Genomic DNA, 14,297 nt, shown 5'->3' on the forward strand with positions numbered 1-14,297 from the left:
TCCACTGTAAGGAGACTAACCTAATTTGTGATGTTGGTACTACATGTTTGTGGGACAGATGTGTCTAGCAGACTTAAACACACCCTTGAAACAGAACTCTGCCTAATGGCACACAGAGCATGTCAGTGCACCTCACAACATGCCATCTGTATGATTGGTTGGGTGACCATTATCGCTACACAGGGCATCTGCGTGTGTCCCTCCTGGACTGGGGCAATACGTGCTGATCTTGTAACTATGGGTATAAATATGTCTATGATTGTGAGGGCTGTATGGGCATTTTGCCAATGAAGTTCAAGGACATGCCAAGGCACACACATAGTGTAAGTTGGCTGTATGTAGATGGGAACACTAACCTATGTAATGATGCACACTACAGATTGCTGTATGTGATGTACACAGCACATCTCATGTCTGCTAGCACTATCAGTTCAGGACATAGTATGCATGATGACATCAGCAGACCTTGTTATCAGTCTTTTGGGGGCCACATCACACACTACAAATAAAATACTGCAAAATCCTACCTATTACTTTTGTACCAAGATGATCATATTTATAGCTTCAGGACACACATGCACACCAAGCAGCCTGGAGTGAGATTAGTATCTCTGCCTATCTAGTCTTACACACTAAAATCACAGCATTTATCACACACACCACAGCTTAAGTCCAGATAATATACTGTCAGAAGGTAGTCTTAAGGTGGATGACATCATCAGACATTGTAGAAGACAGCAGTGTGGAAGCTAGCAGCAGGTTACAGGGCCAACAAGTGCATAACCATTGCAGGTGGATAGCCCATGAGGGCAGGACAGTTGTTTTGCAGGAGTATATATACACACATTCACACCAAGTAGCCTGGAGTAAGATTAGAATTCCTGCCTATCTAGTCTTACACACTACAGATCACAGCATTTACCACATGCACCACAGCTTAAACCTGGATACTACATTGTCAGCTGGTAGTCTTAAGGTGGAAGACATCATCAGGCCTTGTAGAATAGGGCAGTGCGGAAGCTAGCAGCAGGTTACAGGGCCAACAAGTGCATAAGCATTGCAGGTGGATAGCCCATGAGGGCAGGACAGTTGTTTTGCAGGAGTATATATACACACATTCACACCAAGTAGCCTGGAGTAAGATTAGAATTCCTGCCTATCTAGTCTTACACACTACAGATCACAGCATTTACCACATGCACCACAGCTTAAACCTGGATACTACATTGTCAGCTGGTAGTCTTAAGGTGGAAGACATTATCAGGCCTTGTAGAATAGGGCAGTGTGGAAGCCAGCAGCAGGTTACAGGTCCAAAAAGTGCATAGCCATTGCAGGTGGATAGCCCATGAGGGCATAGCAGTTGTTCTGCAGTGGGATACACACACAGCATGTAGCCTGGAGTGAGATTAGAACCCCTACCTTTCTAGTCTTTTTCACTATAAATCACAGTACTTATTGCACATGTCACAGGTTGAGTCTGTCATATATGTAATTGCAGGCACAGTACTTGTGCATTACACAAACTAGACTTGTATTGAACAGCATCTGTGGTCTACAGAATGACATTACTTTGTATTGTTATCTGCATCTAGTATCCTAGCAGTGGGATAACTGTTATTATCCTAGCTATGTGTGTACACTTACCATTATGGCCATATGTAGCTGCCTGCATTAAGATAGGCAAACCTGTGGGCAAGAACAATGTGCCCTGTCCATGAGTGCATTGACAACATTATACATTACACCACCTGCTCACCTGCATCTTTCTATGTGCTGACATCCAGCAAGCACAGGGGTCTGTAGGTAATTGGATTATGTACTGTTGCACCCTTAATTTGGATCCTTTGAGCAACAGTATGGATGTGTGACAGTGCAGATTTACTCACCATTATTAGGGTATGTAGAACAATACAGACATCCACACACATATTTATGTAATTAACTGGGATGTATATATAAATGTATCTCTTTGTGAGTATGATATGTATATGTGTTATGTAGATATACAGGGAGAGTCTATGTATCATTGTGGTATATGTAGCTATATATATCAGTATATATCGATTTGACACTACATAGCAATAGATATACTATGTATGTGAGAGAGAGATAGTGACAGACGGATATATATACGTATATGTCTGTATGTATAGACACATCTATAAATAACAGGTCAGTCTGATCACGGGGCAGCAAAATTGTGCTCATTTTAACTTTTAATGAAGTGTTTGGGCATGCCCAGTTAAGTGTTTGGGCATGCCCGGTGTGACTGTCAGGACTTATAAAGTAACTCCAGGCCTCACCTACCTGTACTCCAGTTCGAGATTTCATGTTTTCCCAATTATACCTCTCAACTGTCGAGAGTGTTGCAAAATGTCCAGAGGTTTGGCTCATAGTTTTGGTGTAGTCCTCATAAAATTTGTAATTTTCTGGCAAATCACTTGGATGAACTTAAGACTGAAGTCACTACACAGTGACATACATTTGAGGTTTTGACTTCAAATCCTTCAGAAAAATGTTTATTGAAACAAATGTTATTATTTTAACAATTGTTGACGTTCATGAGAGCAGTATTTAACATGTGCCCCTATTTGCGAGCCTTTGTCCCCCCATTTTGTCAGGTTTTGAACATATTGCTTGCACTAAGAGTTTGAGAGGTATGTTACAAAAATTATTATCTGTCCTAGTTTCTGTAGTACAGCACATTACTCAATATGTCCATGGTATTCCCCAGCTGTCTGCTGTACTTAATATGTGACTGAGGTTCATAATGTTACACCACACACAAACTGACAGTCTGTAAAAACACAAACATAAAAAGACCCCACATACAGCAGATGTGCCTACTTCCAGATTAGAAGCATCAGCACCATCACCCATGCTTACTTCCATAGTCCACTGAGCCACACAGGCTGCCAGACCGAGTGGAGTCATTCATCACACAATCAACAGCATAAATATGTACGTTTTTATTCCTGTGTTATGTGTGATGTACAATGTGTGGTCAAGTTCTATGTTACAGCCTTGAGATTGCCTGGTCTGCTTATATACCATTGCTGACTTGCTGTTAAAGCAATTATATGGGGACACTGCTGTGTTGGGGATAGGGGAACAACAGCACATGATCTGCTGGGATAGCCAGTAGTCCAAATATCATGTGAATCCCACTATTTAAAATCTCTCTTGACGGATGTAGTGAATATTCACACCATGAGGCCTAGTGATTATTAGAGAACACATACTACTGGACTGAGTATTTGTAGTCCCATGTGGATGTTAATTCTGTCCACATAGCCCACTATATTTCCTTACATTAATGCAGCAGATCTATACATATGATACCATATTATAGTAATCCTTACAAGTAGTGTGTAGGTTAGAAACTTACCTTGTGAATGCAGCAGTTGACAGGACTGTAGTTCAGGGCTAACTCTGTGTGATGCAAGCAGTACACAGCCAATACATGGCTAGATACAGGTTGTGTGGATTTCTGGCATCAACAATTTTACTATATGTATGTGAGTAGGAATAAGATGTCAGTCCCTAGAGCCCTAAGTAGCTTGTCAGTGAATGTGCTATGCATTGTCTTTTAGCCAAAGCTAGGGTATACTGGGCACATCTACATCTGCCTACAGGGACATCATCAGGGGGTTCCTCCAATGTGTCCTCCAGTGACTGAGGCTGTGGTGACCTAGGCACTGGTCAGGACCTGTGTATCCCTTCCCTTTGCTAATGTTGCTGCAGCTGATTCAAGGATCATACTGTGTAGCATGGCACATACTGTGATCATGTGTGCACATGTGGCTGGAGAGTACTGCAGGGCTCCACCAGATATATCAAGGCACCAAAACCATGACTTCAGAAGCCCAAACACATGCTCGATAATGTTCCTAATTTGTGCATGTGTTTCATTATGGCATTCTTCAGTGGGTGTGTATGCATTTCTGATGAGTGTTATCATCCACGGTTCCAGTGTGTAGCCAGCATCCCCCAGTAAATAGCCATGTGTGATGTCCCCCTAGCAAACATCTGGTACAGCTGTGATGTGTGAAGTATGTATATGGGAGTTGTGATAACTGCTATGGCTGCCAGCACACACATTCATGATAATGCCCTGGGCATTGCACACGACCTGGCAGTTGATGGAGTGGTACTACTCCTTGCAGTTGACATAGATTCTACCCTCCTTACTGGGTGATGACTTGATGTGTACATGAGTGCAATCTATGGCACCCAGTATATCAGAGTAGTGTACTACATGGTAGAAGTGTTGCATATTGCTGGCCTTCCCCTCAGTGGTGAGGGGAAAAGAAATGTGCTCACTACCATGTGGTAGCATGGCATCCAGGAGCTGGTGGAGTACCCTGGAAGCAGATGCCTGTGAGACCCCCATCATGTCCCCACTTGGTCTTTGAAAAGTACCTGTAGCTAGTATCCTAAGGGCTACACATACCTTTGTTTGCACTGGGATGAATTCTCCTCTGTTGGCACTGGGTCTGAGTTGAGGGTGGCAGAGCTCAGTGTGTTCTTGTAGTATATCCCTGTCCACCCTGTAGTGCTGCACACTCTCCAGCTCATGTAGCTCCTGGAAGGTTACCCTGGGCCTGAACACTCTTCTCCTTCTCTGTCTAGGCCTATTGTCAACAGTAGCAGAATTTAATTTGGCATTTAGCACAAACTGATGTAGTAGACCTACAGTAGCCCCTGGCACTCTCTCAGTTAAAATTCCCAAGTCTGTACACAAATGGTGCAGAGTATGGGGGAAAGCAGATTGTAGGGAGTATGCATACTTTAAAGTGCTCTGCTGTAGGTGCTGACTGTGTGATTGGCTACATGTGATGCATTCCACCTGCCTAATATATCATTAACATCATTTAATGGCTCTAGTTTAAGTTAAACAGAGGTCAAAACTAATTAATATATTACTGGCTTTTAGATACAATCAACACTGTGGTGCACCAATCAAATGTATGCCCTGTAGGTAAACAAAGCTTAGAAGTCAGTGTACACCCCCCCCCCCCCCAGAATTGAATGCTCGGTATGGTGGTGTGCTGCAAAAATACACTAAAACTCGCTCTGCTTAGCTAAACAAAGCATAAAAGTGAGTGCACACACCCTCCTGCAAGGATACACTCAGCACTGCAGACAGGCTGAAATAAACTTAGAAGTCAATGGACATAACCTCCCCTGATGTCAGGTACTTCCTCTGTAAGCAACAACATGGTTTTCTGCCTAAACAAAAGGGATATGTGGACACAATTACCCCTTTGTGCTATTCAGTAACTCCACCTCATTTGTATAGGGATCCATGCTCACAGCCTGGAAACTGCATGCTTCAAAGCCCTACAACATCAGCAACAGCACCAGTGCATTACTGCAGATAGCCCACACAGGGCCTGTAATACATTTCTGTCAGATTATATTAATTTTGCTTTTTCTAATTTTTTTTTTTTATAAAGCATGTTCGAGCACTGCAGAGAGTCACACAAACATGATCAGATTATTAAAAAAATAATTTATTTCCTTTAATTTGTCAGACACACAGGGGATAGTTTCACTCATAGCTGTATATGCTATGCATTTCTGTCCATCTATCTACATTTTTACAGCCCCTCTCATCTGTCTATATTCCTGTACATGGAATTTTTCCATGTATACTACGGACACTGACACGGGATCTGCAGAGCTGTTATCTGCTTGCTGGATCACTCTACCTGCTTTGTTTGCATGAAATTCAACTGCTTATGAGGTGACTTGCATGCCACGGAAGTTTCTGTGTTGGTGCACTCGTGCATGCCACTCAGCAGCGCTTACTGAATCTAAAAATGTTCGTGGCCATGTTAGCAGTGCACAGTGATGCCTGCACAGGAAAAAAACTTGTAGGCTTTATTAAATTCCCCCCATGATCTTTTATTTTAAATTCTTCCATGAGCCTTTATATTTCCTTTTACCTTAATAGAAGATGTGAATGATGGTTAACTTACTTGTATTGTTACTTCCCTTACAGTTTGCAACAGGCAACAGCATTTTTTACTTGTAGTTTCACCACAAAACCAAGGCAAAAAGGTAGAATACAACTGACCACAGATACCAAAGTACAAAGCAGATTTATTACTCTGACGTCTCGGCTGAAAAAAGCCTTCAAGGAGTAAAAAACTTCACAAACAAGTATGCTTAAATACTAATAGTTATAAAACAATTAAACAATTAATTTAAATTAATAATCTCCAATTTAGCTCTTCGTTTAAAACATGAGGATACAAAGTATCAAACTTCAAAATATATAATTCTTCTTTAAACAGAAGCATTTTTTTAATTATTCATATCATATACTGAAACATTTATTTTTTTCCACAATAGTACCTTGTAAACCTATATTATTACTATTATGGAACTGTTTAAAATGAGTTGCAACAGAGCTTTCCATTTTCTGATTGTGAATATCTCTTGCATGCTCTAACAATCTTACTTTAAATGCCCGTTTTGTTTCCCCAGTATAATATAAATTGCAAGGGCATTTAAGCGCATATATCACTCCTGCAGTATCACAAGAAAATGTATTCCAAGTTTGAAATAAAATATTATTAATACTAGAAAAACTAGGAACTATGTATTTACAGTCTTTGCATTTTTTGCAACAAAAAGTACCTGTGGGACACAAACTACCAGGTATATTTATAGATGGCAAGCGAAATTTGCCCTTAACTAAAAAAGTATAAATACTCCTTCCTCTTCTATATGAAACACCAAGATTGGCTTTTAACCAAAAAGAGACATTTTTTAATGAACATAGATATTTCCAGTGATATTTAATCTGCTCTATTACTGTATCACTAAAGCACCCATAAGTAGTAACAAAATAAATTATATCCTTGTCACTTTTTTTACCAGATTTAAATAATGAACAAGATTGTCTATCCTGGTTATAATGTCTCATATTTACGACATTACATAATTTATCCCAGATTTTTCTAATAAACTATAACTATAGCCTCTATTGCTGAACATTCTAACAGTTGTTTGAAGTTCACGTCTAAAGTCTCCAAGATTATTACATAATCTGGAGATCCTAAGCATTTTACCAAATGGAAGAGATGTAATAATGTGTGAATCTAGCATTTTTTACTTGTGTTGGATACTGGTATGAGAACTGGTACACTGAATAAAATGCAAGTTATAATGGAAAGTTTGAAAAATGAGATGGTTATCAAAACCCATTCTGATACTCAAATTCTCCAGCAAGGGTTAGACCAAACAAATGCTTGGTGTATAAATCAAGGGCTTGTCCATAACACTAAGAAATGCAATGTAGTTTCCTTTGATAAATCCAGCATCACTACTGCTTGTCACACAGATACTATTCAACTTAAATTTGGCAGTCATCAGGTTCTTGGCTACAAATGTTGATAACAGGCTCTCCTTTTACCACATTTCTCTGTGGTGATTAGAAAATCTTTCTACCTTACACAGATTCCTTTGATGAATTTTCTCAGTCTCCAAGGAAGTTATTATGCCCATCTTTGAATATAATGCAGTCTTCAACATGTACATCACCAAACACCTAATTTTGCTTAAAATACCTCAACGGTTCCTTACAAATAAGATCTCAAGTCTTAGTAACCTTAGTTTCTGTCATAGACTAAAAGCTCTGTCACTCTATTCAGTGTCATACAGACTCCTGAGGAGTGACCTCTGCTTAGCTTTCCATACTATGAATGACCCAGCATTCTTTGAACTTCTTCACCTAAATAGAACAATTGGTAAAGTAAACATCCTTTCTAGAAACCTAAACCTACATTATCACAGTAACAATACCAGACTGCATGGCAGATTATCTAACCCAATGTGTATAATAGGTGCCCCTTACCTATCAAGCAATTCCCCTGTAAATGTATGTTGCAACCTTTAAAACCAGTCTGAATGGCTGGGCCATTTCAAAGTTTCACTAGGAATATGCAAAGAAAGTCATCTTAGTGGCAGGCATTATTAGTTTCCCACCAGCAGGGGGTGTTGCGGACAAGCTTCCTGATGGTCTTCTTAGGCCATAAGTTAGGAGCTATTAACATATGAACTTACGATTTGAGATAACATTTTTGTCATATATGGCTTATTGGAAATGATTTAGAAAATTGTGAAAACACCTGACTAAAGTGAAAGAATATGGAAACAGGAAAGAAAGTGAGACAGTGAGAGAGAGAGAGTGAAAGGTCTGCTCTGATAGCTATTCCCCTGAGGATACTATATATTACAGTCTTCTAAAAACTGAATGAAACAAACTATGACTGTCAAAATAAAATTTTGACTGTGAAACAGAACCATTGCCACAAATAGATGAATTTAGCTAATTAGTATAAGAAAGCTGTCTTCAGCACCAGTGTGATACCAAATACCTAATATAGAATGATTTGACAAAACTATTTTGACTGCAAACACCTCACATCCCTATTTTAATATATTTATTATATCGTAGAATATATATATATATATATATATATATATATATAGAGAGAGAGAGAGAGAGAGAGACATATACACACAAACACACATATAGATGTGTGTATACATGTGTCATTTTTGAAGAATATGTTACTGAGACAATTATTCAATAGCCACAGACTCAGTGACAATAACAATAAACAAATGATTTATCTATGTTGAAACTGAAATTGAATTTTAATAAGAATAAACTAAACACAGTTTTGGTTGAAACATGTCACAATACCTAGCTTTGCTTTTTTATGGCACGTGTTTCTCCAGTTTCATTCTCAGTGGGTATCCTTCCTCTACAAGGTCCGCATGTCTTTCTTCCTGTTGTCTCTGTGAGAATTTACTAGCTACTCCAGTTTCCTCTTATGCTCCAAAAGCTTGCCATAGTTAAACTGGCTGCCCTTTCAAATTGCCTGTTGGTGTGCATGGCTTGGATCACAGAGAGTGCACTGTATCTCTTGTTAGCCTGGTGTCCTGTCACTGATTTGTCTGCCTGTTTGCCCAGTGACATCAAAGAAAGTAACTATTGTGACCCTGAGCTGGATGAAGTGTGCAAGAAGAGAATGCAGAAATATTTTTTTTTCTTCCAGGAAGTGCAGATGTGCGGGACATCAAAGAATGATGCAAGCACATATATATTTAGGATACTCTTGCCCTGATCAAGGTACTCAACTCTCTGAATGATCTCTGGCCCCATGAAATTCTTCAAAGTAGTTTTAGACAACACCACAATCTTGTGGCACATTAACAAGTAAGGAGAACCAGGTTGTACCCCCTTTACAGACTAACCACGTTTTCTCTGGATATTGCTTCATAGCATAGTCATAAGCTGTAGGCATCCTATATTTTGTTATAGCAAAAGTGTGTGGTAGACAAGCTGAGCAGGACCAGGGCATATCTTCACAAATGGAAAATAGATCAGGGGATCTTCCAGCATTTGATTCATCTGTGAAGAGGCCTGGAAGACCAAAGGCCTGGAAGACCAATGCCTTTTCTTTTCTTTGGAATGGAATGTTCCTGAATGCTTTTCCACCCATTCCACTAATATCCAAGGTGCTTCTGAATATTCAGAAGGAATCTTCCAAGATACTTGTGGTGACACTCTTCTGGCATAAGCAACTGTGCCTCTCAGTTCTTTCAAAAATGGCCAGGGGCAATTCCCACAAGCTTCCTCACAGACTGGATCTACTCACACACTAACAGGTGTGTTTGATACACTCTGGCATCCTTTTCAACTGACTTCCTGGATGATAATGTCTTAATTCCTTTTAGGCACCTGTTTATTGAGGATGTGCAGCAGGTACTAATGGAGACAAGAAAGCCTTCTACTACAAAATCATATGTTAGCAAATGAAAAAGGTTTTCTTGTTGGTGCCAACAATGTAATAGCACCCATTCTGGGCTAGTTGTTTTCTGGTATTATAACATTTGTATGAGTTACTATCTCATAGCCTTTCTTATTCTTCTATCAAGGTTCACTAATAGGCCATTTAACACATTTGCCCATAGATTCTCCTTGGAATCTTAATTTTGTCTTTCAAACAGCTAATCTGGCTGATTGGAGGTTTTCAACATATTAAACAATTTTACTGATTGCTATGACCTTTGCAAGAAGGGTATCTGATTTGAAGGCTCTTATGCTGAATAACCCAAATAAAAACAGCATATTAAGTGGCTTAAAAATAACTAATAAATAAAAAAGCCACAGTGGACCAAAGAGCAAGACAAATAAAAGAACTAAAAAAAGTATAAATCACAAATGAAAAATCTCTTGAAGTCTTAAAGAAAGTCTTATAAAAAAGGAGTTTATTTGGGTAATTTTTTAACACGTAGCATTAAGCTTTGTTTTAACACAATTTTTACAGGTTGACATGACCATTTAGTTCAATATAAAGGGTAGGCATTATTTTCTTAAGGGCAAGTAACATTTATTGTGTTTAGATGTATAAACAACATCATTTTTTTTTTGCTCTGTAAAAGTTTTTTTATATTATGAAGTGTCTCTTTAAGATGATAGGTTTTAAATTAGACAACTGGTATTAATGTTTTATATAAAGGTTTCCATTTGAAGCAGTTTTAAAGTTCTGAAGAAGTCTCAGTTATTATTAAGGGATGAAAGCAATTGACATTTAATAAATTTCTTTAAGACTTCAAGAGATTTTTCATTTGTGATTTATATTTTTTTTAGTTCTTTTATCTGTCTTGGTGTTCAGTCCATTGTGGCTTCTTTTTCTACTTATTAGTTATTTTTTAAGCCACTTAATACGCTGTTTTTATTTAGTTTATTAGTCTTGCGCATCAGCATTTTTTGACCCAGAAGCAAGATTTCCCGGAAGGTAGATGTTTTATACCAAATCGGGTGCATTTGGTTCTCACCTTTTAGTTATGGAAGGAATTACTGGCATATGTTCTTTATACTCAGGGTGTAATGCTGCTCTGGTTTCCTTTACCAATCAAGATAATGGTGGGGATTTAATAAACTCTGTGTAGGAATAGTGGAAGGCCTACACGAAGTGTACCATGGCCATGTCTGTAGCTTCCCCTTGGCAGCACACCTTGCATATTAATGAAGGCATGCTAGTGAAAGAGAACTATGTAACACGGTTACAGTATCAGTGTAGGGGGTGTGTTATAGTGTCCTGAAATGAGTAATACATGCCCTGCACTATTAAAGTGCTGGATGGCATGTAAATATTAAAGTTAAATATGTTTTTCTTTTTTTTTTTTGTTTGCATGGCACAGCACAGCTCTTAGCAGTGGACACATGCCAGACATCTAAAAATAGAAAACTCATACTTTTAATTTCATACAAAGGTCAAGTTTAAGCATAGCTGAGCATGTTTGCGTGGTGCAGCACAGTTCTCAGCAATGCTTAAATGGAGCTGAGAGCCCTGTGTGCAGTAGGTGCATGATATGAATACACAAACAGACTTTTATATTTGATAACAATATGTTATAAAAATGTTTTTTATTGATGTATGTATTGACATTTGTTAACTGGATTAGTCCAGCTGGGCCAGAATCCCATTATCAGTGGATACCTGAGGAGAAAAGATCCAGTTACACACAAGTTTACAATACCTAAAATACAAACTCCAAGATAAAGAAATTAAAATACATAAGGTCAGGAAATATAGAAGTACAATACATACACATAATACTAAAGTAGTAGTAATGAACAAAAAAAAAATATATATATATTTAAATCTAGTTTGCCCTTAGCTAAGCTCTGCTAAGCACTGCTAAGGCAAGCAAGGCAGTGCTTAAACAAGACCTGTTTTAGCACTGTTAGCAACAAGCAGTTCTGCTTAGCTGATTTTGGCACTGCTAAACAAAACCTGTTTAAGCAGCACTCAGCTCAGCTAAGCTGGTTTGTGCACTGCTAAGCATTGCTAACCATTGCAAGTTTAAGCACTGCTCGGCTAAGCTCAGTGGGCTAGCAAGGTGCTAAGCGAAGTGCCGCATTTTTAAAAATGGCCCAAGGGCTGTAAAGGTTGGGAAAGCAGCCTTATTTAAGCCTGAGCAGACAGGAATACAGACAGTACCTGTTGGTGTCTGACCCATGCAAGAGCTATAGCAGGATTTGGAGAGGGTGTGTGCTTCCAGGTGCAGTGGTGGGGCATTCTGGAGCCAGGGTCATGGCTGGACTCTTAGTAAAAGACCATGATATCCAGCTGCTGCAGGGCCAGTACCAGGGGTCAGAATACAAATCAGAGGCATGGGACCAGCTGACATGTGACCACACCAGTGCATCTGGTATCCCCTGCACAGGTGAGCAGGTACATCACCATTTTGATGACCTGAAGCATAGGAAGGGAGATCTCTTGGCCACTTGGATCCAATATGCCTGGGAAGACAATGTCCCACATGTTTGAAAGTATTGTTTGCATTGTTTGACCAATAAGTAATCTGCATGTGTGATAGACAGATAAGCATAATGGTGTGCTTTTCTCCCCACATCTGCAGATGAGAGAGCTTGCAACATGGAGACCCATGCAGGGCACCTGGCCAGGTTGCACCGTGAGTGTGGTGAGTACAGATATATTTTGCAATGTATAGTAATATAAATAAGAAAGAGTACAGTAGTACCTGCCAGTATGTATATTCTGTTTTGAGTGTACTGCAATGATGTGGTCAAAGACCAGGACTGATATAAGTGAGTAATGCCAGGTACAGTTCAATATATATGAAAGCATGAAACCTGATAATGTTCAAAGGTGTGTACTACACTAACAGCCCTGGAACCTATATAAGCATAGCCCAAGCTAGTTAAGGCAAGAAAGGTACTACTGCATTAATAATGTTAAGGAAATAAAAGTTTATTATTAATATTAAGTTTATACTATATTAATAATGTTAAGGTAATAAAGTACAACTACATTCATAATGTTAAGGAAATAAATTCAACTACATTCACAATGTTAAGGAAATAAAGTTCAGCTGCATTCAGAATTGTTAAGGAAATAAAGTTACTGCTGTATACACTGTGGAATAACATCAGTCTTGTAACACCTGCATTATTTAAAGTGTTTATCAATAAAGACTTTTAGCTATATACCAATCACTGTTTCATGTCACCCCTAATAAAACTGTGTTGTGCAAAATGTGTGTATTTTGGGCTGTTGGTCAAGAAATTGAGTATTGCAAATACTGTGAAGTAAACACAGGAATAATACCATGAAGTGACTGAAGGTTAGCTGATAAAGAACTGTTTTGCTAAAGTGCACATATGGAGCTGTACTACAAGATATAATGCATTATAATACTTGTTCTGCAATAAGATCTGAACCTAGAATAGTAATTGCTAAGGTATAATAGTGTGTTTATCTCAAGATTGTCTTGTGTTAACCATTGCATTTCAGCTATATGCATTCCTGAACTTAGTTAAGCTGCTGCAGGCAAGTATGAAACTGTAATAGCTGTAGACTGCAAATATACCATCTGTAATTTTATGTGGGTCAGGTGGGCAACCCAGCACTGCGATATGGTCTGTACACATCACATTGCAGTCTTGACAGTATGACATTCTACCTCTTTTACCAGACCACAGTTTGTTACCAGGTAAGTTTTAGGCATATATTAGTCAATCAGCATTAAGCAGTGGCTCAGTAGCTCAGTGTGATAAACACAAGTTATGTTGTATATTTTGTCATACACAGACTAGGGTTTGAATCCAGGGACAAGTACTACTAAACATTTATAGAAACAGTTATGCACTGTTAACAGATGTTCTCCCCACAGGAATTGCAGGTAAATAAGTAGCTGAAGTAGCTGTTCAAATGGGTTACTAATTTATGTGTCCAGATGTACCAGAGTGTTAACTGCATTGCTCAGCAAGGTGATAAGACAGCAGTAAATAGAAAGGCAACAAGTACAATATTAACAAAAGTTATTAAAACAAATAAAACTGTTTAATTTTGATATAGCTGTATGCCTGGTGTGTCTGTGAATGTCTGCTGATAGTCTAACCCCATGCCTGGGAAGGACAGCATGATAAGGCTAAATTCTCTGTGTTGTTGCATGATACATGTCTCTCAAGTGTCACGCTGTCAGGGACTGCGATCACTGTTGCCAAATCCCTGGGACACAGATTTAACAGCCACTTGATTTATCTCAATAGCATAGTCACACTAAATCAGTCCACAGTACACCATGGTAGTCACATATGTTCACCTGACATGTAATAGTCCCCTGTAGTTGTGTACCTGTAGGTGTTACAGCTTCGCCCATACTGTTTCATGCAAATAGCTTGAGAGGTATGTAGATGCTACAAATTAAGGGCAGACCTGTAGAGTATACAAGAGTTCTGT

Source organism: Protopterus annectens, chromosome 7.part0, assembly GCF_019279795.1.
Source record: "Protopterus annectens isolate FY-2018-M chromosome 7.part0, PAN1.0, whole genome shotgun sequence".
NCBI classification, from domain to species: Eukaryota; Metazoa; Chordata; order Ceratodontiformes; family Protopteridae; genus Protopterus; species Protopterus annectens.